Consider the following 6,463-nt stretch of genomic DNA (forward strand, 5'->3'; position numbering starts at 1 on the left):
TTGTGTTACCATATTCAAATGACATAAGTATATAAATACCATTGAGCATTCTTGAACAATATTGATGTAAATACCCAAAAGAGAATAGGGCGCTAATATTAACATTATCGAAGGATAGTGATATCAATTGTTCTAGAGGTCGATCACTAAAACTAAGAACACAATTGTCGACATCAATTCTGCGAGATGATTAGATGGTAATTTGGTGCTCTGTTAAAACACTCCTTGATGTGAAGTCACTGGTTCAATTTCCTGCCTCGATTTGGGTGATATATTGGACATGATGAAGATGATTAAAATTCTCAAACTAAATCATTGGAGAAACCATGTCTCATTTTGAACATTTAGAAAAAATATGAATAAAATTTATGTCCTTAATAGGTTTTGCCTTAGCCATATGTATTAGTAATAAGGCCTCTCCTTAAATAAAATTACAACTGGGCTGTGAGACCACTTAATACCCTAATGTGAAGAAAAAAAAAACAAATTGATGTATAATAATCGCCATTGAAGGCCACACAGAGATAAATCCTTTACAAGAGAAGATTGTCTAGAAAAGTTTTAGGGATAGCTTAATTGGTTTGAGTTATGTAGATATCAATTAAGCTATCTCAACCAATTAATTATCTCGTCAAGGATTTATCTCAACATTAACAAGGGAAGGGAAAGTTATGCAGATATACTGGCAACTAGCTTTTGGGATAATTGTCCAGAAAAGTTTTAGGGATAGCTTAATTGGTTTGAGTTATGCATATATCAATTAAGCTATCTCAACCAATTAATTATCTCATAAATGATTTATCTCAATCTTAACGAGGGAAAGTTATGTAAATACACTGACAACTAGCTCTTGGGATAATTTATTTAGCAAGGGGTTTGTCGAAAAACTAGAAACATTTATTTTGAAACTTCACAGAAAAAAACCTAATACATCAAGTAGATGAAAAAGCAATCTGTCCCATAAACTATCTTTAACCTCGTGAACATTAAAATAATTTAAACATACTACTAAAATATATACTATTAATATATATACACTATTAAACATATATACTATTAATATATATACACTCCGTAGTGAAATATAAATTTAAACTTCACGCTGTCAAGAACTTTGAAGTTAATGATATATTATCCCACGTATACTTCAAAATCGGAATGAATATATACAAAGTCAATAAAGGCCAGCTTTTACTGGCACGTAATCCTCTAAAATCCATGAGAAATGAATGCTCAGATGCTCTGGCAGGCGTGGGAGTCAAAATTTCTTAACTGCCGAGCAGCGTTGTCTGTCATGGTGTACAGATTCTCCTTTGTACAAGGATTGGAAAGATTATATCACCACCATTCACAGGATAGACATGGTCTCCAACTTTGTGTTTGCAAACAATTCATGAAACCAAACGGCCAACCCAAAGATGGGAGAGCACGGGTAGTGGCCTACATGTGCAATCCTACGCAAAAATATAATTCAATGGATTCTGCCCCTGATCCTGCTCCGAATTCCATGCAATGTAGTGTAGGGATTCCGTCATCCATGACCTCTCCAGCTATACCTCTCTGCACGTTCCTTTACAGCCTGTACAGCCCCAGAATATTATTGGAGAAGGACAACAAATTCTGGTAGGGAACGCGGAAACGTTTGAGAGGACCATGGCCAACCTCTTCAACAGCTTGTTCTGTGCACGAATCTAGCTGTAATTTCCAGGTATGCTTTTTTCCCCAAATCTGACTGTCAAACAAAGATTTTAGATTAGTGTTGGTTTGGTTTTGAAAATGGTATTATGATTCAGGAAGGAGAAGGGAAATGTGGGGCACTGGAAGAAGTCATCATTCTGGTTCACAATTTTTATGGGTGTCATATTCATAGAAGGGAGGTCTCATTTTAGTATGTGAAGCTCTGGATATAGAGCAATCAATTTCAAGATCTGAGAATCAAGGACTTGGAGGGTCTCTAGGATCTTTTCTTGAATTACTAGAGACCGAGAATGAACATTCATTGCGCTTGTTTATTAACAAAGATGAAGAGAATTGTAGACCCCTCTTTTTTCCTCATCTGTGCTACAATTGTTATCTCCCTTTTGGACATCAAAATTTCTACCTATGTTGCTGCACAACGCCCAGAGGATATTCTTTTGAGCTGTGGGTATTCAGGGAAGGCAAAGGATGGAGATGGGAGAACCTGGGTTGGAGACATAGGATCCAGATTTGCTCCATCTTCAAAGAATACCCAGCAGGCTACTGCTGGTAATCAGGATCCTAGCCTTCCTTCTGTGACTCCATACATGACGGCAGATATTTTCACAGGGGAATCCACCTACAGTTTTCCAGTATCGGGTGGCAGGCATTGGGTGAGGCTTTATTTCTACCCATCTTCTTATAATGGTCTTGCCCCTGAAGATGCCTTCTTCACTGTTCGTGCCGGAGGCTACACCATGCTGAAGAATTTCAGTGCATCGATCACTGCTCAAGCCCTTACCCAAGCATACATCATTAAGGAGTTTTCCTTCGCTAATTCTCCAGGTCTGCTTAACATCACCTTTGTTCCAGAGAAGGGCAACAAATCTTATGCATTTGTGAATGGGATTGAGATTGTATCTATTCCTGACCTGTTCAACATGACGCAGCCAATGCTTGCTGGACTGAATGTACCATACAATATTGACTCGAGCATCACATTGGAGACCATGATTAGATTGAATGTAGGAGGACAATCTCTTTCACCAGTTGAAGATTCAGATCTCAGCAGAACTTGGTATGATGATACACCATATATTTTTGGAGCTGCTGTTGGGATAACTATTTCTGCTGATCCCAAGACCAGTATGCTGTATTCTGACAGTGTGCCACCATATATTGCACCGCCAGAAGTTTACAGTACTGCACGTTCCATGGGTCCAGTGAGCGACGTTAACCTGAAATACAATTTGACCTGGTTGGTATCAGTGGATTCTGGTTTTAATTACTTAGTCCGCCTCCACTTTTGTGAACTTATTTACACAAAAATGAACCAGAGAGTTTTTGATATTTTCATTCATAACCAGACTGTTGAAACACAATTTGATGTGATAGCATCGACCCAAGCACAGAACACTCCAATGTTCAAGGATTATGTTGTATATGTTGAACCTCAATCCAGCAGCTCAAATTTGTGGGTTGCTATCCATCCTGATCCATCTACTAAGCCACAGTACTATGATGCGATCCTAAATGGGCTGGAGATTTTTAAGCTGAATGATAGCTCAGGAAATCTTGCAGGACCAAATCCAACACCGGCCCCTGCAATGCCTCCTTTACCTGCAGCTACGCAGAAGCCTGGAGAGAAATCTTCCAAATCTACTAGCAAAGTTCCAATAATTGGGGGTGTAACAGGAGGTTTTCTTGCATTAGGCTTGGTTTCTGCACTTTGCTGTTTAGTGTGCCGTCGCAGGGGAACGATGACTGGAGAGGAGGGGCCTTCTGGATGGCTTCCCCTGGCCTTTTATGGAGGGAACTCCCATACCATGGGCAGTAAAGCTTCTAGGAAAAGTGGCACTGGCAGCTATGCTTCATGTGCACCGGCAGGTCTCTGTAGGCACTTTACACTTGCAGAGATCAAAGAGGCCACTAATGAATTCGATGAATCCCGGGTGATTGGTGTGGGCGGTTTTGGGAAAGTCTATCAAGGAGAGATTGATGGAGGCACCAAGGTTGCAGTGAAAAGAGGAAATCCACTTTCTGAACAGGGTATCAATGAATTTCAGACTGAGATAGAGTTGCTTTCCAAGCTTCGCCATAGACATTTGGTGTCTCTCATTGGTTACTGTGAAGATAATTGTGAGATGATTCTGGTCTATGATTACATGGCTTATGGTACACTGCGAGGCCACCTATACAAGAGTGACATGCCTCCTTTGTCCTGGAAGCAGAGACTAGAGATCTGTATTGGAGCTGCTCGCGGTCTGCATTATCTCCACACAGGGGCAAAGCACACCATCATTCACCGTGATGTAAAGACCACCAATATACTTCTGGATGAAAAGTTTGTTGCAAAAGTTTCAGATTTTGGCCTCTCCAAGACTGGCCCAACTCTGGATCACACTCATGTGAGCACTGTAGTGAAAGGCAGTTTTGGATACCTGGATCCAGAATATTTCCGTCGGCAGCAGCTCACTGAAAAGTCAGATGTTTATTCGTTTGGAGTTGTGTTATTTGAGGTGTTATGTGCACGGCCTGCTCTTAATCCAACACTTCCAAGAGAACAGGTAAGCCTTGCTGAATGGGCTCTGCACTGTCTGAAGAAGGGGTCTTTGGAGCATATTATAGATCCTCATTTGAAAGGAAAAATAAACCCTGAATCCCTTCAAAAGTTTGCAGAGACAGCTGAAAAGTGTCTTGCTGATCAAGGAATTGATAGACCACCTATGGGAGATGTGCTTTGGAACTTAGAGTTCACTTTGCAACTTCAAGAAACTGCAATTGAAAATAAAATGGTCGATGACAGCATTGCAGACTTCGCTGAAGCACCACTGAAGTTTAGCTGCGCAAAAGCTTCTCCAGATCATGTTACAGGCAGCCACAGCATAGGAATTAGCATTGGAGGTCAGAGTATGACAAGTGAGAGCTCAGATGATGTGACACCAAGTATGGTGTTTTCACAGCTAGTGAATCCCAAAGGGCGCTAGTTTACCAGGTGGCTTACATCCCCTGGGAGTATTAGCTAAAAAAAAAAATACAGGTATATTTGGCTTCTTGAGGTCCTTATTGTTGGGTCAAGTCTTCAATTTCATTTGTTTGTATCACACAGTTTAATGTTATCATTTAAGTACAAAGACACTCGCAACAATAGTTTGATGGGATTCATTTGTAATGTTCTCATACAGTTTTATAGTTAGTTTGAACGCTTTGGCGTTCATATTCTAAGTAGGAATATTTCTTTATCAAGGATCAAAGGTTCTCTGAAGGATTAAGTCTTCTTTGTCCTAGGAAATAGACGGCCTTGCTGACCTGAAGTTCTGTTCGTAAACTATATGCATCATCGATACGATGCAGTTTATCGTTGTATCAGCCAATTCAATGACTATTTAGTATTAATGGGGACCTGGAAATGCTCAATAAGTTATTTATTCTTCAATAAGACATCCATTTTCTTTGTACCAAGATGCAAACTTCTCAGTAGAAGTTATAAGAAAACTGATATTCTAGATCTCATCTTATAAATTCTCTAGCATATTCCATTTAAAGTATGCGATATTTGCCATAAAACCAAAGCTTCTCACTGGGGTGTTTCCATAGAGGAAACATTTCTGGTGTTGAAACTTTGTAAAAACTCTTGGAGGACTTTTGGAAAAACTTTCCTAGCAGTTTCTTATATAGAGATTTCTAGCAAACATTTCCCAGATACTTCCTAGAAAATTAGTGTAGAACCATGGCTGATAGTCATAACATTATGAAAAAGGAAAATTTGAAAGTTCATTTCCATATATCTAGATGCACAGCATGTATATAACTTTTGCTATAAAACCAGAGCTTCTGACTGGGGTGTTTCCATAGAGGAAATATTTCTGGTATTGAAACTCTGTCAAAACTCTTGGAAGACTTCTGAGAGAAATTTCCTAGAAGTTTCTTATATAGATATTTCCAGGAAACATTTCCCAGATGCTTCCTAGCAAATTAGTGTAGAACCATGACTGATGGTCAAATAATTATAATATTGATAGAAAAATAGCATTATGATAAAGGAAAATTTGAGAGTTCATTTCTATATGTCTAGATGCACACCATGTATATAACTTTTTTTTTTTCTACCATTACATTTATGCATATAATCATGTGTCTTTGTATTTGTTTCTTGAAACTTTGAAGGTGTCGATTTGAAAACTTTTTTCTATTACTGAAACTCACATCCAGTGTGGTGTTACATGTGATATTAGATATTTACTTCTAATTTCTTTAAGAACGAGAATGTAACTCAAATCAAAACATACATCTTGCATGTGTGATTATTTTCTTCAAATTCAATGCACTGATTGTACACTCATGACGTTAGTTGTAATATCCCTACCTTAATAACTCAAGGTAAAATCAATCAGTTAGGTAGAGTAATTTTAAGAGTTACAGATCCGTTATAAAACTGATTCTTGATATTCAAGAAACTAAATTGAGGATGAATGAAGAAAATGGGCAGTTAGGTAGAGTAATTTTAAGAGTTACAGATCCGTTATAAAACTGATTCTTGATATTCAAGAAACTAAATTGAGGATGAATGAAGAAAATGGGGGAAAGTGCGAAGCATACGGTGAGAAATGCAAGAGCGGAAGCCATCGCTATTCCGGAAGAAAATATCAAGAACTCAGTTGTTGAACAATAAGTGGGGAATGAAGTCTTGCTGCCTTCCAAAGCTCCTCCTGATCTAGTAATGGCGTTACAGATTGTCGAGAAGGATGCCTATGATGTTGCTGGGAGCTTAACCTCCCTTCTATCC

General features: G+C 38.7%; 1 pseudogene across 1 annotated transcript; it reads left to right on the forward strand.

Annotated features, from left to right (window-relative positions):
• Positions 1 to 1,277: 1,277 nt before the first annotated feature.
• Positions 1,278 to 5,124, forward strand: LOC149167741 (receptor-like protein kinase FERONIA pseudogene; annotated as a pseudogene). The gene is made up of 2 exons (XR_016260962.1): positions 1,278 to 1,708; positions 1,794 to 5,124. The product of XR_016260962.1 is annotated as a receptor-like protein kinase FERONIA pseudogene (transcript).
• Positions 5,125 to 6,463: the final 1,339 nt, after the last annotated feature.

The sequence above is a fragment of the Pinus tabuliformis genome, chromosome 5_1 (assembly GCF_031772625.1).
Source record: "Pinus tabuliformis cultivar Carrire ecotype Pingquan chromosome 5_1, CPIR1, whole genome shotgun sequence".
NCBI classification, from domain to species: Eukaryota; Viridiplantae; Streptophyta; class Pinopsida; order Pinales; family Pinaceae; genus Pinus; species Pinus tabuliformis.